Consider the following 19292-nt stretch of genomic DNA (forward strand, 5'->3'; position numbering starts at 1 on the left):
GTAAACTGTGAGCCAGGTGCAGACGTCTTCGCAGAATTCAAATGAGGAAGTACAATCCCTTTTGAGAATTTTGGCTGAAAGAAAGCAATACAGGTCTGCCGTCTGCGATTTCAATTTGGATGTTGTCTTAAATTCTTCATAATTAAAAAAAAATTTTTTTTCCCACACAAGACTCCCTCAGTCTGGAGTTCTTGTAAGTGGGCACCGCTCTCAGACTTGAGGTGTTTCAGGATACAGGCTGGCCAGACACTTAGGCACTTAGCCAGCTTAGGCCTATGGAATTTTCCACCCCCAGCTAAAGAGAAGAGTAGTGAGGTGTGTGTGTGTGTGTGTGTGTGTGTGTGTGTGCGCGTGTGTGTTTAAAAGAGAAAAGAGATGATTTCAATCACAGAGAATAACTCTTTGGCTGACCACCCCCAAGACACTTCTCATGTGTCCTGTGTGAGAGACCCTTCACTCCTCCTGAAGGTCAAGCCAGACCAGGCATGGCCTGCCTGCATATCCAAGGTGATTGCAGGACCCTTTTCCGGAAATGGGTTTCTAAAACACATGATTGGAGAAACAGAGAGGACTGGAGAATCTCTCTGGTTTCCTTCTGGTTTCGTGAGGATTTCAACTGAGAGAGAAATCGAAACTTCCTCTCTTCACCGAATCTAGTCGCTGCCATCTTAGAGATACACCACAAAAACTCACTGGCTGATGGCGTCTGCAGTGGCCCTCCTCACACCGGCAGGTAGAATATCCGTGAGGAGCTGGCGGCAGAGAGATTCGCTGCTCTGAAGAAGCGCTCGATCACACATGGGGGTTGCATTTTCTATTTTTACATCCATTCTGATTGGCCACGGCTATATTTCTCTGAGGCCTGGCCTTTTTTCAGGCCCTTGGCTAACTGACCTGGCTGGAGTGCTTTGAAAAGGATGTAAAGGGTTGGGGAAACAGCCCCCCCCCCCCAACCCAGATTTTGTTTAAAAATCTGTAGAGACAAAATATGCGTTAACCGTCCTTACTTTCTCTAGTTACATTCCCCGCCCCCCTTAGTAGGAAAACAATTCTGATTTTCCTTATCAGCCGTCTCAGTGAAAACATTCAGGGGCGCCTGGGTGGCGCAGTCGGTTAGGCGTCCGACTTCAGCCAGGTCACGATCTCGCGGTCCGTGAGTTCGAGCCCCGCGTCGGGCTCTGGGCTGATGGCTCAGAGCCTGGAGCCTGTTTCCGATTCTGTGTCTCCCTCTCTCTCTGCCCCTCCCCCGTTCATGCTCTGTCTCTCTCTGTCCCAAAAATAAATAAAAAACGTTGAAAAAAAAAATAAAAAAAAAGAAAACATTCAGATGTTCTCGGTAGCATGATCTTAAATTGTTTTTTTCTAATGTGTTCCATACACTTCTATACCAAGCTGTAAAATATGGAAGAGTATATTAAACGGTAGTCCTGTTTAAATCTTCTTTAGAAACCGGTGTTTTCTCCAAATTAAAGGCCCTTTTCCCTTCAGCCTGGCTTCTTTTCTTTTGTTTCGTATTATTTTCCTGATTTCCTACTTTTCTGCTTCAGGGGTTTTCCTTTGTTTTGGTGGCCCTCACCTGAACCTCAGTGTGCATTCGATCAGTGAGCTTCGTGACACAGCCGATGCCTTAGCACTCTGGCACCTCTGGGACTCTGGTGTATACTCGAAGGAGCTAGAAACCAAGCATGTTGCCGGAGAGGGAGCTGGAGAGACAGAGACCGAGAGAGAGGCATGCTGAGCTGTGGAAGATAACTGCCTTAGCCGAGAGAAAAGATAGAGACTTGCCTGCCTCAGGTCATGCTAAAATCTCACGGGAAATGCTTTTAGAACGGTTCACGCAACCGAAGCAGAGAATCTGCTTCCAATGATTTCTCGTTAAGGGATTAAATCTTAGGGCAAGGTACCCCGGGGGTGGAGGATGCCCTGCCGCCTTTCCGGTAAAGTGCATGGGTCTGGCTCCCTGGTCCAGCCGCAGCTCCAGAGCCGTCCCGCAGCTGGCCCTTTGCTGCTCCCTTCCACCATGCTGTGGGGAACCTCATTCCATGGTGGCCACGCTTCCACTCTCCCTTCCTCATCTGTTTCTCACCTCTTCCTTCCTCTTCTCCTCCGTGTTTGGCCACAAAGTGCTCTCCGTGGGACAGAGCCATGTTTATTTTTTTTAACCTTTTCTTTAGCCAAGGGTGGAAAATTCCAGAGGCCTGAGCTAGTGATGGCTGGGTGCCTTTTCTGGAAATCCAATGGCCTTGGATGCCAAGGACGTGTCGTGGAGCTACACATCTGGCCAGGGTGTCCCCGAAAATGTCCTGGCTTTGGGTTTAGTTCCAACTAAAAGAAGTGGAGGGTTTAGGAAATACTACAATTAAAAAAAAAACAAACCCCAGAAATGGTGTAGTTATAGATACAGAGCCCAGTTTGCATCACTTTGTTGTTGTTTTTTTTTTTTTTCTGCTGAGTTGAGCTGGGAAAGGGTGGCCTTTGGCTCAGTAGAGCTTCCAAAAGTGAAACCTTCCACAGGACAAAGTCCCTGTAGCTTACCTTAATGGAGGATTCTGCTCGGTTGGGGTAATTATTAGGTAGAGGCCACGTGTATTTCAGCGCAAGCAGGTACATTTCAGAGTGGGTGCCTCGGGGAGCAGGAACATCCTTCCGGTCGACAGCGGGTGGAATTGAGGAAGTCTTATCCCATCGCCATATTTCTTGGCCCCTCCCCGGAGAAATCATCGAAGCAGGATTTCGTCCACATGTCCCCGGTGGTATAACGCGTCAGAGTGGATTCATTTTGACAGTAAGCAAAACCCGCTATTGTCTCGAAATAGCTAGAAACCGACCACCATTCTGCCGCCGCTCCGGAGAGCGTGAGGGAAGAGAATCACAAAATCCTCAAACCCAGAAAAATGCTAACTCTGTCTGCTCCACGTTACTATAAACAAGCACCTAGATTTCCTAGTGGGCCTTCACGCCCCTTCCTGTGCACCAGTGGGGCCCATCCCACCTTTGAATTCTCTTCTCCCACCGCATCCCGTCGACTACGGTCTGAACATTGGCCATGCCGGACCCTTGCTGCTCCCCAAACGCACTGCCCCCCTTTCTCACCTCCATGCCTTTGTGCACGCTGATTTTTCTTCCTGGACTGCCCTTCCAGCCCCTTCGCTGCTCAAGGGACTTCTATCTGTCCTGCAGGGTTTAGGTCCGATGGCCATCTCCCCCCCCACCACACCCTCAGCCCCCCTCCCCCATTTGGAGCATTTTGTCTCTTTCGGAAATAAACACTAAAAAAAAAAAAGTCACTGGTGATGGCTTTTAGGGTCCACCCCGGTAATCCGGAATGATCAACTCACCTCAAGACCCTTGACTCAATCACTTGTGTAAGGCCCCCTTTGACATCTGCGGGTTCCAGGGATTGGGATGGGGGCAGATCTTGGGGTGGGTGGGGGGGCATTTCTCCATCCTCCCACGCTAGTTCTTTGGTCTTAGAGGGAATTGATCGAGGAAGTCTTATCCCATCGCCATATTTCTTGGCCCCTCCCCGGAGAAATCATCGAAGCAGGATTTCGTCCTGCTTAGTTATAGTTATGTGTCCCATAACTATAGTTGTTGACCACTTCTGTCCATTAGAATGCAAGTGCCATAAGGAGCTGGCAGAGAGAGTGGAGAGAGCTAATGCACGGTAGTCAAGAGTGCTGGAAGGGCCCAGCAATTCCTCTGACCGTCTGCGTTGCCTTGGGCACACGATTGAACTTTGTGGAGATTTCTTGTGCTTGTTAGTCAAGTGGAAATAATGATAACAACGGCCGTGGGTCCTAATAGCAAAGCCAACAACCCGCCCCCAAATTGAAACACCCCAAGTGTTCAAGAGTAAAGGGTTGGGCCAAGGTACATCTAAACACCGGCAAGCCATGCGGTCATTAAGGCGACATCTGTATTTATTACTGAGGTGGTGAAAAAGCATGATCGTATTTTTGTAAAATTGAGCATTACGCGACACGTGTGCAGTTAGTTGCTTCGTCACTCTGTGCCTCTGCTTCCTCATCTATAGAATGGAGGCAGCGATAGTTCTGACCTCACAAGGTGGTTGTAAGGGCTGAGTAAAATAACACCATAAAGCACGTAGAAAAACGTCTGGAACATCACAAGCACTAAATAAATATTATATTCAAAGAAAGCATTCTCAAGGTGGGCGTGAGAGAGTGTGTATATTTATAAGTGTGCATGTGTATCTATAATATTAACGGTACATATTTCTGGATGGTGGGACCATGAGTCCGTTTTATTCTCGATTTGTTTTCTGTGTTGAAAATGTTCATTTCTTTTGTATGGAGCAGGTATTAGTTTTATAATCAGAAAAAGGAGAATCCCAGACAAGTTCCATACTTCCCTTTCAGGCTTGCTGAATTTATGTGTTCTATACTTACATGTGACTCGTGGGATCTGTTTATAGATCTCCTATTTTTTACTTCAAAAGTTTTTTTCAGTTTCTTTATTTTGAGAGAGAGAGAGCAGGGGAGCGGCAGAAAGAGGAGAGAGAGAATCCCAAGCAGGCTCCCCTGCTGTCATCCCAGAGCCCAATGTGGGGCTCGATCCCATGGACCCATGGGATTATGACCTGAGCTGACACCAAGAGTCAGATGCTTAAGCGACTGAGCCACCCAGGCGCCCCTGTTTCCTATTTTTTAAAAGAAACTTTGAGAGGCAGAAATGCCTACCTTGACTTTTCTCCCCCTTTGCTGCCATTAATGATATTAATCACTAGAGGGACTTACATTTCGAGTAAAGCTAATTAATAGGCGACGTGCATTGACGCTGCAGAGATTTCTGGTCGCAGTGCTCCTGATTTTGCACATGCCGTATCTTTGTTCTTTCATTAAAAAATAATCGTAGACTTCTTGTGGCTTTCAGAACAAATGGATGGGAGAATTAACTGATAAATCAGGAGCTCCGAAATGGAAGGTCTCGCCTCTGACATTTAAGATAATTAGATTACGGTGCGCAGCTTGGTGAACCGAGTCTTTTTTCGCTCTGTACAGTGTGCTTTTTGTCTTCCACCAGCATGCACATCCCCGAGTTAATTTCTTTCTCGTGCCTTCTCTCCGTGGGTCTTCTCCCCCATTACTTCTTCCCGCCCCCACTCTGGTCATCCTATAAAACATATGTAAACATCGATGTGTTGTATTTAAACTGGGTTTTGAGTGTTTCTTCTTCAAAACTTAAAAAGTAGGACGGTGGGAGGCATGAATAGGCAGAGCACAGGATTTTCGAGGCAGTGAAACTGTTCTGTATGACACTTGAACGTAGATGCATGCCGTTGTGTATTTGCTAAAACCCTGGTTTGAACTGTGGACCTTGGGAGATGATGATGGGTCAGTATAGGGTCATGGATGGTAACAAGTGTACCTCTCTGGTGTGGGATGTTGATAATGGGAGAGCAGTGTGTGTGTGTGTGTGTGTGTGTGTGTGTGTGTGCGCGCGCGCGCAGGGCGGTATATGGGAACGGAACTCTGTACTTTCTGCTCCCTTTTGCTTTGAACCTAAAACTGCTTGAAAAAAAGATGGTCTATTTTTTAAAAAGTGAGACTCACGAAATCTTGTATTTTGCGTTTTGTAAGACATAAACTTAAATGTAGGCCTTTGTGTTTCTGTGGACCATTTAGTTTTCTGCCTGTCAGTGGTCCTAATATTTTTCTTCACATCCCCGGTAGTTCTGGAAGGTTTCCACTGCCAGCTCTCGTGCCAGCTTGTTTGGCATAATTATGAAGACTAGCAAATGTGGATTTGAACACTTTGAAGGCTTCGGATGAAAAGTGCTGGGTAAAAAGCAAAGCAATTTTATCATTAGAATCGGGGAGTAGGAGTCAGAAATGTTAAGGTCGACCTCACACTGTGTGACCCCGGAGGGCATGGCATCTCTGAAATGGGTCTTGAAGCACCAAAATCGAGGCGAAAAGGTACCTGCTAATCCGACTCAGGACAGCTGTGTTTGCTCTGAAGCCCACGTGCAAATCAAATCATTTAGCATATATTAGGAGAATCTGATTTTTGAATAAACTTGATTGGGATCCTTTGGCAAGGCAAAGAATCCTTTTGTGATGCAAATGAACACCCACTGATTTATATCTTTTGGAAGGTAGGATTTAATGGTTTAGGTTTTTCTAGCTCCTGTGCCACTTAAAATCAACTTGTTTTGGTGCCTGGAAAGTTGCATTAACTCCTTCAGCCCCGAAGAAGCCAGTTAGTCAATTATTGTTTCTGGGAACTAAATAATACCCTTGTCACCTGAAAGATTTAAAATAGCCTCTCTAAGTGGCTCCTTAGCCTCTGGAGGAACATGACTCATTCCTTCATTGGAACCTGAAAGAAGTCCAAGTGTCCGAAGACACTTGGGGAATGCACTGGAATGCTACTTGTAAACATCAATGCTAGAAGTTTTAAATATTAGGAAACCAATATGATATGGGTTAAAAGTTGATGGTTGGAGTCGGTATATTAGGATGTGGCCAAAAGAGCAAGGGGTGAATTGGCAGTCCTTTCTAGAATGTTCCTTGGGGAAATCCTTGCTGGCCAAGTGAGGAGTCTTGAGCTGCTGAACTCTGGGTAGCATAGATTGTCTTCTTCTTTTGTCCAGGGAGTCCACCACCCCCCTCCATCCCGACCCCCTGCGTTTCTGACTGCTCTGTGTTTATACATGGCCTCTTAATGGTGTTCCTGCCAGCTTTACTTAGGCTTGCCCCCCCCCCCCACGCCCAAGCAGCCTTTGGATTCATCTTCTGCACATGACCAGTGGAAGGAAACCAGTAGAAGGAGAGAACCCACGTTCTCCACAATATAAAATGGGGCTGGGGAGGGTGCGGTTCTCCAAGACTGGGTTAGCCTTTGCCTTTCATTGACCTCAGTGGATGCCACTTAATGGAAAAATATGATCAGGGTTCACCCTATGGAATCATTGCTTAATATTGTAGATGACTCATTGGAGCTAGTGTGTTAGAAAATCACTTCCAGATGTGTAGCAGAAGCTTTTCCAAAAGGAAGCAATAAACTCTGGAAAACTGGGTTGGTTTTCTTTTTTCTTTTTATGATCTTAGGGCCAGAATCAAACCTTCCTGTATATGGTCGGCCAACATACACTTGGAGTTCTAAGTAGCGTGATGCATCCAGTTCACTTGCTTTTAGACGGATTCTCTTTATTTTTCTATTTGTTATTTATGTTTTTCTTTGAAAGAGAGCACGGGCGACCGCCTGTGCGCCGGGGAGGGGCAGAGGGAGAGGGAGAATCCGAAGCAGGTTCCATGCTCAGTGCGGAGCCCGATGTGGGGCTCGATCCCATGACGCTGGGATCATGGCCTGAGCTGAAATCAAAAGTCGGACGCTCAACTGACCGAGCCCCCCGGGCGCCCCGAGATTCTCTTGAAGTGGATTTTTACCAGTGTTTGATTTCTGCAGATTCTATCTACATGGATATCACTCCAGCCAAAAAATTCACTGGCTTCTTCTGGTCAGTGAAGTTTCAGTTGGGCCCTCTTAAAAGAGGTAATGTGCTGTCATCTCCTTGGAGGCACCAGATGACAGATCTTGTAGATCACGCCACAGAGTCAAAAGGAAAATATTTGTTAAGTACCACAGCCTGGAGCCCTTACAAAGGCTGAGCCTGCTCCAACAAGGTGTTCCTGGTAAATAAAATCTTATGTTTTCCGTCCTGCTGGGTTTTTTTTTCACAATTTACCTAATACCGTATTGTATTTGTAGCTCTTTAATGAATCAAAAAATGTCTGTCTGCATGAGACTAGGATCAAAACACGTCTGAAACTTGAGAAGGCCATCAAAACAGGCAAAGATCGGGGCGCCTGGGTGGCGCAGTCGGTTAAGCGTCCGACTTCAGCCAGGTCACGATCTCGCGGTCCGTGAGTTCGAGCCCCGCGTCGGGCTCTGGGCTGACGGCTCGGAGCCTGGAGCCTGGAGCCTGTTTCCGATTCTGTGTCTCCCTCTCTCTCTGCCCCTCCCCCGTTCATGCTCTGTCTCTCTCTGTCCCAAAAATAAATAAACGTTGAAAAAAAAAAGCCAGCAGGAGGGGGCACCTGGGCAGCTCTGTCGGTTGAACATCCAACTCTTGAGTTCGGCTCAGGTCGCATGATCCCAGGCTCGTGGGATGGACCCCGCCTCGGGCTCCACAGCATGGAGCCTGCCTGAGATTCTCCCCCTCTGCCCCTCTCCCCTGCTTGCACACTCTGTCTCTCTCTCTCTCTCTCTCTAAAAAATTAAAATCAAAAAATAAGTAAAAAATAAAAAGCCAGCAGGTGATTCACTCTCCAGGAAGGGCCCAGTCCCTCTTCTAGGGATCACCTGATTAGGTCAGGCCCACCTAAGATCATCTCCCTTTTGATCAACTCCGAGTCAATTTATTACTCATGGAATCAGGGGAGTGCCACCTCCTAATCCTCACAGGTTCCACTTACATTCAAGGGGAGGGGTTTATACAGGGCAAGTAGACCGCGGGCAGGAATCTTAGGGGGCATCGTAGGATTCGGCCTACCCCATTGACTGTTAACACTCCTTTGGTCAAGTTACCCAATCGCGCTCAGTCTCCCTTTTCTCACTGATAAAAATCTGAGTAATGATCGTATTTTCCACCTCCTAGGATTATTGGAAGAGTTCAGTGAGTTGTTAACACCGGTAGTTGAATTTAGCACAGCACCCGGGGCTTAGCAAGCTTTCAATAAAGTGTTCTAACTGTGGCAGAGAAGGGGCACCTGGGTGGGGCTCAGTCAGTTAGGTGTGTGACCTCAGCTGAGGTCACGATCTCCTGGTTCGTGGGTTTGAGCCCCGCTTGCCAGCACAGAGTGCACTTCGGATCCTCTGTCTCTCTGCCCTTCCCCCACTCACACTGTCTCTCCCTCCCTCAAAAATAAGTAAACATTGGGGCGCCTGGGTGGCGCAGTCGGTTAAGCATCGGACTTCAGCCAGGTCACGATCTCGCGGTCCGTGAGTTCGAGCCCCGAGTCGGGCTCTGGGCTGATGGCTCGGAGCCTGGAGCCTGTTTCCGATTCTGTGTCTCCCTTTCTCTCTGCCCCTCCCCCGTTCATGCTCTGTCTCTTTCTGTCCCAAAAATAAATAAAAAAACGTTGAGGAAAAAAAAATTAAAAAAAAAAATAAGTAAACATCCAAAAAAAAAATTGTGGCAGAGAGGAGCTACTTTTCCTTTTCCCTTTTCCACCCCCCCCCCCGCCCCCATAACAAAGTGGCTTTGTAGGTAGAGCATGTGAACGTAGGCTAAAGGAGTTGAGGGTTTTATTTCCCTAACGATGTAAGTGCAAAAAGGGATTTCCTAAGAATAAAAGTTACTGAACACAAATTTCTTTTTAATTTTATTATTTTTTTTCTTACAGAGCGAGGATGAGCAGGGGAGATAGGCAGACGGGGGGGAGAGAGAGAGAGAGAGAGAGAGAGAGAGAGAGACACTCCTAAGTAGGTTCCACCCTGTGGATGGATCATGACCTGAGCCAAAATCAAGAGCTACAGGCTCAAGAGACTGAGCCACCCAGGTACCCCTTGTATTACAACAATTTTTTAAATGTTTTGCTTATTCTTGAGAGAGAGCCACGCGGGGAATTGCAGAGAGGGAGGGGACAGAGGATCCTAGGCGGGCTCCTCGCGGACAGCAGGGAGCCGGATGCGGGGCTCGAACTCACAACCGGTGAGGTCATGACCTGAGCCAAAGTCAGGCGCTCAACCGACTGAGCCACCCAGGCGCCCCCACACAAATTTCTAAGCCAGTTGTTTTGGAAGGTGGAGGCCTTCCTTCTGATATCCTTCTGACTTGATTCAGAAGTGGAGACCTATTTCCTAGTTTAAAGTAAAAGTTTCAGATCTTATTCTACTTAGGAAACAATGGCTTGGTAGACCAGTGATCTAGAATTGAGAATGCCTTTGGTGACAAATGCTTACTCGGTAGAGCAGGAAATCCCAACTTACAGGCACGCCCTGGGTTTCTACCCTTTGGCGCGAAGGTATTCAACAGTTCGGCGTCAGAATAGTCCTGAAATGTAGACTTCATTTATTCCCAGAAGCTACTGAAGCACAGCCGTATCGGGACTTGACGATGGTTTCAGGGTCCTCCCTGGAAGAAAATGAGTATGTGTTACTTCTTCTCACTGTCTGTAGAAATTGGCCATACATCAGAATTCGTGCGAAAATAAAATCCCACGTGACAAATAAACAGTAAAACCTTGGTTTCTGAGCACAGTTTGTTCTGGAAACGTGCTTGTAATCCAGCGCAGTTGTGTATCAAAGCGAACGTCAAGAACCATTGGCTCAGTTGTGATCACGCAACTACGCGTATTGCAAGACATCGCTCGTTAATCAAGTTAAAATTTATCAGAAGTATTCGCTCTGTTGCGGAACACCCGCAAAACAAGTTATTCGCAATCCAAGGTTTTACTGTAGTTGTCTAGAAGCCCCATGTTGCCGGTGGGAGTTGGGGAGAAGGGGGGACGGGGAAAAGAAACAAAGGGCAGAGATACAAGAAAGGCGATGCGTACCATTGCGAAACAGTGGGAATGACTTGTGGAGAGTTTGATTCTTCAGGATGGAACTGAACTTGGATGCTGCTTTTCACAACAATGCCTTAAATGTCCCAGTCCGTTCCGTGGTAACAACTCTGCACGTGTATCTCGTGGGTGAGAGGTTTGGAAGGTTGAGGATGTGTAGTCCAGAACCAACCAGTGAAAGGATAGCTTATGAAGTGCCTGCCTGGGTGGCTCAGTCGGTTGAGCATCGGATTCTTGATTTCGGCTCAGATCATGATCTCCTGGTTTGTGGGATCGAGCCCTGCGTCGGGCTCTGCACTGACAGTGAGGAGCCTGCTTGGGATTCTCTCTCTCTCCCTCTCTCCCTGCCCCTCCCGTGCTCTCCCCCTCCTCTCAAAATAAATAAATAAACTTAAAAAAAAAAAAAAAGTCTACAGGATTCCGTGTCCCCACCACCCCTGCTGCCCCGACAAGGCTCACCTATCACACACCGCGTGAGTTCCGACTCTCAGCATACAAGTGTCAGGGAGAAGCCACGTTGGGGGAGGAGTAACGAGTTGTCACCTCATTGAGAGGCCCTCAGTTCCTGTGCCTGTACCCACCCAAGAGAAGTCTAAAAAGACGTATAAGGCTAACGCATTTTATCGTGTACCTTCTTTTTTTTTTTTTTTTTTTTTTTTAATTTTTTTTTTTAACGTTTTTATTTTTATTTTTGGGACAGAGCGAGACAGAGCATGAACGGGGGAGGGGCAGAGAGAGAGGGAGACACAGAATCGGAAATAGGCTCCAGGCTCTGAGCCATCAGCCCAGAGCCCGACGCGGGGCTCGAACTCACGGACCGCGAGATCGTGACCTGGCTGAAGTCGGACGCTTAACCGACTGCGCCACCCAGGCGCCCCTATCGTGTACCTTCTTTAAAAAATAAAGTGGATTAAAAACTTTTGTGTACCCAAGGACACCATCGAGAGGATGAAAAGGCAGCCCACCGAGTGGAAGAAAAAATTTGCGAAGCCTCTATTGGATTAACGTGGGGGACGGATGGTTTGAACATGCTCAAAGAACTTGCAGGAACAGTTCACCCAAGAAGTGGGCGCCGATGGCCCATAAGCATAGGAAAAGATAGTCGATGTCAAACTAAGTATGGGGTAAATGCAGATCAAAACCACAAGGAGATCCCTCTTCACTGATAAGTGTTAGAGAAGATGTAGAGAGATTGGAACCCTTGGGCACGGCTGGTGGGAATGTACCAGTGGTCCGGCCGCTGTGGAAAACAGCTTGGCAAGTTGCCCAAAAACTTAAATTTAGAATTCCCGTATGATTCGGCAACTCCACTTCGAGGGTCTATACCCAAAAGAAATGAAGGCAGGGGCTCGTACAGCAGCGTTATTTCTTCACGGGAGCCAAGAGACTTAACTACCCAAATGTCCATCCGCAGATCTCCGAAACATGGTATATACGTACAGTGGAATTTTTTTAAAAGCATTTATGGGTTTATTTTGAGAGAGAGCGCGCGCGCGCGCAGCATGTCGGGCGCTGGGTTCAATCCCACGAACCTGAGCTGATCGTGACCTGAGCTGAAATCAAGAGTCAAGACGCTTAACCGACTGAGCCACCCAGGCGCCCCTGTATAATGGAATATTATTCAGGCTTTGAAGGAATGAAATTCTGACACGTGCCACGACACGGATGAACCTTGCAAACGTCATGCTAAGTGAAATAAGCCAGACGCAAAAGGACAAGTGTTGTGTGTTTCTATTTCTGTGGGGTACCCGGAACAGGCAAATTGAAAGAGACAGAAGGCAGATTAGCTGTTACCAGGGCCTGGGGGTGGGGGTGGGGGGTGGGAAGGAGGAGTTGGTGTTGCATTGATGAAAAAAATTCGGAAATGGAGGGCGGTGCCGGTTACAGAGCGAAATGTTTTGGGATGAGAACAGTAATACTTGTGTGTGCTTGAAGACTTCGGGGGAAAAACAAAAAGAAAAAGGAAGGAAAACAATCCTCATGCCGCCACGCCGAATGCATCAGTTTTTCATGGTTTCATTTGACCGTATTTACTCTCTCCTTGTCAGTACAGATGACACTCCCTTTCTGCCACTTCCCAAATAGGGGGTACGATAACACCCAGTTATCCTCTGGCGAAATGTCAGGGCCTTGAACAACCCCATGGTGCGCATTCTGCGGAAAGCCGGTCTCAGTGCAGTGGTTCGTGGGCCGTGACCACACTGTGGGACCAGCTCCTGGCCAGGGCACAGGGACCTCGGGTCAGCAGGTGTGGCTTCCAGCTACCTTTTTTTTTTTTTTAATTTTTTTTTTTTTCAACGTTTATTTATTTTTGGGACAGAGAGAGACAGAGCATGAACGGGGGAGGGGCAGAGAGAGAGGGAGACACAGAATCCGAAGCAGGCTCCAGGCTCTGAGCAGTCAGCACAGAGCCCGACGCGGGGCTCGAACTCACGGACCGTGAGATCGTGACCTGAGCCGAAGTAGGCCGCTCAACCGACTGAGCCCCCCAGGCGCCCCAGAAACAGTGAGGGTTCTTAAACTGCCCCCAGGGTCTTCCAGAAGCAGCTTTGGCCTCTGGTCCCCGAGGGACAGAAAGATGCCCAGGCTTTGCCAGCGGCTTTGTCTCCGGTTTGGTTGCTGACCACCTTGCTCCCAGCTTCAAAGTGGCTCCTCTCAGGTTGTATTTACAAGGTAGCCGGGGCAAGCCTTTGCGTTGGCCAGAGGTGGCGGGTTCTCCAGTGGAAAGCCAGTGTGTTCTAGAATTCCAGGAAGCTCACTGGGCTAGACCCGGATTGCTCCCACGGAGAAACCTCTGACAGTCGGTCGCAGGCCAGGGGAACAGGCCCAGTAATTAGCCGGGCGGGGAGCAAGGGAGGGCGGGGATGGGGTGACCGAGGCAGCTTCCATTCTGCGAAGAGGCTTATTTGCTCTTTGCAAATAAGTACGGGTTTAAATATCCCATATTTAAAGAATATTCTTTAAATGCAGGATGAAAATGGCATTGGAGAGAGCACACTTCAATGGCAAGAATTCTTTCAGTGGGCCCATCCTTTGCCTATATATATTTAAAGCAGACAAGCAGTAATTCTGTTTTGCCAGAATTCTCTTGTTGGGAAATATGTAAGCAGTGGCTGGCGAAGTAATTACACTGACCTTCCTCCTTTAAACACGGCAGAATTCAACAGGCAAACAAGTGCTCTCCTTTGAACAGTCCCCACTGTAGGAGGCCACACTCACTAACGTCATTGCTCAAAACACAGGGAATGTTTCTCAGAACGAGTTTATGGGTCGAGATGATCTCCAGCCTTTACCCTGTAGCCCCATCTCACACATGTTTATTTTCATCGTGTATGCATTTTTATTATTAGATGAGAGTCTGCGTTTTGGTAATAGAGGGAAAGAAAGCTATTGTTTACAAAAACCCGACTGCTGGGGGCGCCTTGGGTGACCAACTCTTGGTATTGGCTCAGGTCGTGATCTCGCAGTTTCGCGAGTTTGAACCCGGCATTGGGCTCTGCGCTTACATTGCCGGAGCTTTCTTGGGATTGTTCCTTTCTCTCTGCCTCTCTCAAAATAAATAACTTAAAAAAAACAAACAAACACCTCACTTCTTTTTTTCAACGTTTATTTATTTTTGGGACAGAGAGAGATAGAGCATGAACGGGGGAGGGGCAGAGAGAGAGGGAGACACAGAATCGGAAACAGGCTCCAGGCTCCGAGCCATCAGCCCAGAGCCCGACGCGGGGCTCGAACTCCCGGACCGCGAGATCGTGACCTGGCTGAAGTCGGACGCCTAACCGACTGCGCCACCCAGGCGCCCCACAAACACCTCACTTCTGATGGTTTGTGTTTCATCGATACTATAATACAATCTGCCTTTTTTTTTTTTTAACCAGTTGCTACAGGTCCAGTCACTTTTTTTTTTTTTTTTTTTTAATTTACAGAGGAGAGAGAGCATCTTAAGCAGGCTTCATGTTCATCGCTGAGCCCAACACAGGGCACGATCCCAAGACCCTGGCTGGGATCATGACCTAAGCCCAAATCAAGAGTCGGACGCTCAACTGAGTGAGACACCCAGGTGCCCCAAGATCTAGTCACTTTAAAAGGTTCACTTTCTGGGCACCCGACTGGCTCAGTCGGTAGAGCATGTGACTCTTGATTTCAGGGTCGTGAGTTCAAGCCCCACGTTGGGTGTAGAACTTAAAAAAAAAAAAAAAAAGGTTGGCTTTCTTAGGCTGAGCTTCACATTCTCTATCGAAATCCCTAGAAAAAGGTGTTTTTAAATATTAATTTTTGAGACAGAGAGGGGAGAGGGACAGAGAGAGAGGGAGACAAAAGATCTGAAACAGGCTGCTTGCTGGCTCCGCGCTGACAGTAGAGAGCCCGATGCGGGGCTCAAACTCAGTAATAGTGAGATCATGACCTGAGCTGAAGTCGGATGCTTAACCAACCGAGCCACCCAGGCGCCCCCAAATCCCTAGAATTTTTAACACTTTGTGTGAGAACTCAGAGAAGGATTTACTTCCTACTTTTGGAGTAGTGTGTCACACACATAGCAGGTGATCAATTAAATGATTTATGGGTGGATGTCGCTTGGAAATCAAAGGGATTTTTGAATACTAATCCCACATTCTCTATATTCTGGCGTTTCTCTTATGTTATTTGGAAGACAGTAATGATCAGAAATTAACAGTAGGGGGACTCCCAATTTGAAAGAAAAATATGGAAAAGAGGCAGAGGAACGCCAAAATGGTAACAGTGATCATCTACAGACGGTGGGATTCTAAGTGACTTTTATTTTCTCTCTTTATTTGTGGATGAAAAATTCTTTGGTGAACATGCATTTGCTTTAGAATTACACAAATCAATAAATCTTCTATGAAAATAAAGCAACCTGTTTATATGAAGTTAGGAAGCCAGTGTATTTTTTTTATTTTTTATTTTTCATTAATTATTTTTTGTTGTCAAGGTAGCTAACATACAGCGTAGACAATGTGCTCTTGGCTTCGGGAGTAGATTCCCGCGATTCCTCACTTACATACAACACCCAGTGCTCATCCCAACCCACTTTCTCCGCCCCTCCCTGCCTCCCACCCCCATCAGCCCTCAGTTTGTTCTCTGTGTATCTAAGAGTCTCTTATGGTTGGGCTCCGTCCCTCTCTGTTTGTAACTATTTTTTCCCCTTCCCCTCCCCCATGGTCTTCTGTTAAGTGTCTCAAGATCTCCATATGAGTGAAGACATATGGTATCTGTCTTTGACTGACTTATTTCACTCAGCATAATACCTTCCATTTCCATCCGTGTTGCTGCAAATGGCCCGATTTCATTCTTTCTCATTGCCAAGTAGTATTCCGTTGTATATATAAACCACATCTTTATCCATTCGTCACTCGATGGACATTTAGGCTCTTTCCACGATTTGGCTATCGTTGAAAGCTCTGGTCTAAACGTGCTATAAACGTGCCCCTATGCATTGGCACTCCTGTATGCCTTGGGTAAATTCCTAGCAGTGCTATTGCTGGGTCATAGGGTAGGTCTATTTTTAATTTTTTGAGGACCCTCCACACTGTTTTCCAGAGTCGCTGCACCAGTTTGCATTCCCACCAACAGTGCAAGAGGGTTCCCCTTTCTCCACATCTGTAGTTTCCTGAGTTGTTCATTGTTGGTAACCATTTGTTCCTACCCTTCCCCCATGGTCTTCTGTTAAGTTTCTCAACTTCCACATTTGAGTGAAAACATATGATATATGTCTTTCTCTGACTGACCTATTTCACTCAGCATAGTACCTTCCAGTTCCACCCACATTGTTGTAAATGGTATGATTTTATTCTTTCTCATTGGCAAGTAGTATTCCATTGTATACATAAACCACATCTTCTTTATCCATTCATCAGTTAATGGACATTTGGGCTCTTTCCATAATTTGGCTATTGTTGAAAGCGCTGCTGTAAACATTGGGATACATGTGCCCCTGTGAGTCAGCACTCCTGTATCCTTTGGGTAAATTCTTAGTAGTGCTACTGCTGGGTCGTAGGGTAGTTCTGTTTTTAATTTTTTGAGGAACCTCCACACCATTTTCCAGAGAAGCTGTACCAGTTTGCATTCCCACCAACAGTGCAAGAGGGTTCCCCTTTCTCCACATGCTCACCAACATCTGTCGTTTCCTGAGTTGTTAATTTCAGCCACTCCAACCGGTGTGAGGTGGTATCTCAGTGTGGTTTTGATTTGTATTGCCCTGATGATGAGCATTGTTGAACATCTTTTCATGTGTCTGTTGGCCATCTGGATGTCTTCTTTGTAAAAGTGTCTATTCATGTCTTCTGCCCATTTCTTCACTGGATTATTTGTTTTTGTGGTGTGGAGTTTGGTGAGTTCTTTATAGATTTTGGATACTAACCCTTTATCTAAGATGTCATTTGCAAATATCTTCTCCCATTTCGTCAGTTGCCTTTTAGTTTCATTGATGATTTCCTTTGCTGTGCAGAAGCTTTTTATCTTGATGAGGAAGGCAGTGTCTCTTAACCTTTCTTGGGTTATACTTTGGAGATTCTGAAAGCTCTTGGAACCTTTTCCTACAGAAATGTATGTATAGCGTTTTCCATGTAATTTCAGAGTTTCACATCCCATCCAAGGATCACTTAAGACCCCAGATTAGGAGCCTATTTAGGAATGGAGAAAGTGGCACCCCGAAAGGGGTTGACTGCCAAAAAATGTGGAATGATGTGGTGTTATATGTGCATTCACATCCGTGTGGGGACATCTGTTTAAGTAGGAGAGCCCTTGCGTCAGGCTATGCAAATCCACCAAGACGCCACTGTGTGAGAGAGGGGATTTTCCATTCGTGAAACCTCACGTGTCTGTTCTGGGGGTCAGAGGGAGCTAACAGGCAGTCAGTCAAAGCCTTGAGGGTGGGGCTGAGAACCCAGCCTAGGCGAGGATTTGTATCCCTGTAAATGAAGCCCCTGAACTCCGAGTCAGGATTTTCTCCAGCAGCAGCAAAGAAAAATAAGCAGGGGGTTTGATCCAGGATTGCGGAGTGGCCCTGGATGTCGTTTTGAATGACAAGGGGTTAGTGAGGGGGCTCTTGGCCCCGGGGTCCAGGTTGAATTGAAAATGAAAGCAAGACAGGAATGCACTGTCCTATTGACGGGATGGGCATGGGCGAGGGTTATGCTAGTGTAGTTGAAGAATGGACGGCAGGGGTGGTGGGGGGAAGGTACAGGGAGTCTTTCCTAGGAAAGACATAGCTTTGTCACGATGATGGTGGTTCTGCCACATGCTGTGGGTACAGGTCCGTGGAGACAAGGTTGTTCTAAGTCTGAGGGCTCAACGGTGGCTCTTGCGTGGGCTGAGGGTTGGCATTGCAGAATGGGGGCACTCCATTAAGAGCGTGGGGGTGTGCTTCTTGCTAGTGCTTCTTCTGGGCATGTGTCACATGGCTTTAGGGGAGGAAGCTAGAGAATACACCTGTGGGTACCCTCTGCTCACAGGGTAAGTGGGGGCTGAAACCCACGAACCGTGAGATCGTGACCTGAGCCGAAGTCGGATGCTTAACCGACTGAGCCACCTTGTACGTGAAAATTTCATATATGACCTTATGAGTTTCCCCAAAGAGAAAGTGATGAGTGATGATTCATGTTAAGGTGTTCAATAGCAGGGCTCCTTGGGACAGCTGCTCAGAAGTGTGTATTTCAGTGAGTAGTTTGCAGATTGCGTTTGATGTCAGGAAAAATTGGAAGAGGCAGAAAATCTCAATGCTCAGGGTTAGAAAGATATTGCCAATGGATTCATGGTTTGTCATTCAGTCATTCAAGGTATACTTTTGGGGTGCTGGGGACAGAGCAACGAATGAGACTAAGCACGGAGCTCTTTAAAAATTAAAAAAATTTCTTTTAACGTTTATTTATTTTTGAGAGACAGAGAGAGACAGAGCATGAGCAGGGGAGGGGGGGAGAGAGAGAGAGAGGGAGACACAGAATCTGAAGCAGCCTCCAGGCTGTGAGCTGTTTGTTAGCACAGAGCCCCACGCGGGGCTCGAACTCACCAACTGTGAGACCGTGACCTGAGCTGAAGTCGGACTCTCAACCGACTGAGCCACCCAGGCGCCCCCTAAAATTTTTTTTTTTAAGTTTTTAAAATTTATTTTGAGAGAGAGACAGAGAGAGTGAGCAGGGGAGGGGCAGAGAGAGAGGGAGAGACAGAATCCCAAGCAGTAACGGGGGGGGGGGGCAAGGGGGGGCCGACACGGGGCTCAAACCCATGAGATCATGACCTGAGTCGAAACCAAGAGTTAGACGCTTAACCAAATGAGCCACCCAGGCGCCCCTAAGCACGGACCTTTAATTCTAGTTGGGGGAGAGACAAAAGAGGACATTAATGTTTATTTAAAATTTTTTAATGTTTGTTTTTGAGAGAGACACCGAGAGAGAGAGAGTGTGAGCAGGGGAGGGGCAGAGAGAGAGGGAGACACCGAATCCAAAGCAGGCTCCAGGCTCTGAGCTGTCAGCACAGAGCCCGACGCGGGGCTCAAACCCACAGACCGCGAGATCATGACCTGAGCCGAAGTCGGACGCTTAACCGACTGAGCCACCCAGGCACCCCTGAAGGGGTTTAAACAAAGGAGTACTGTGATCCAACTTCTGTTTGGATGAAATTAGCCATTGAAAAGGTGTTGGGAACAAATTAAGTGCAGATTGGCAGCTGATTTTTTTTGTCAAAATGAAATGTTTAGGCTAATTTGATGTCTGCCACGTGAGGAAGACGTCTTGTAAGCAT

General features: G+C 47.1%; 1 protein-coding gene and 1 non-coding gene across 4 annotated transcripts in view; both read left to right on the top strand.

Moving 5' to 3' along the window:
* The window catches only part of DOCK11 (dedicator of cytokinesis 11), a 204439-nt gene that overhangs the window by 15279 nt on the left and 169868 nt on the right, over positions 1–19292 (top strand). The gene's annotated exons all lie outside the window — the stretch shown is intronic.
* Positions 14639–14711, top strand: TRNAK-CUU. The gene has a single exon. It is a non-coding gene; the product is annotated as a tRNA-Lys (tRNA).

This window comes from Prionailurus bengalensis, chromosome X (genome assembly GCF_016509475.1).
Source record: "Prionailurus bengalensis isolate Pbe53 chromosome X, Fcat_Pben_1.1_paternal_pri, whole genome shotgun sequence".
Classification (NCBI taxonomy): Eukaryota; Metazoa; Chordata; class Mammalia; order Carnivora; family Felidae; genus Prionailurus; species Prionailurus bengalensis.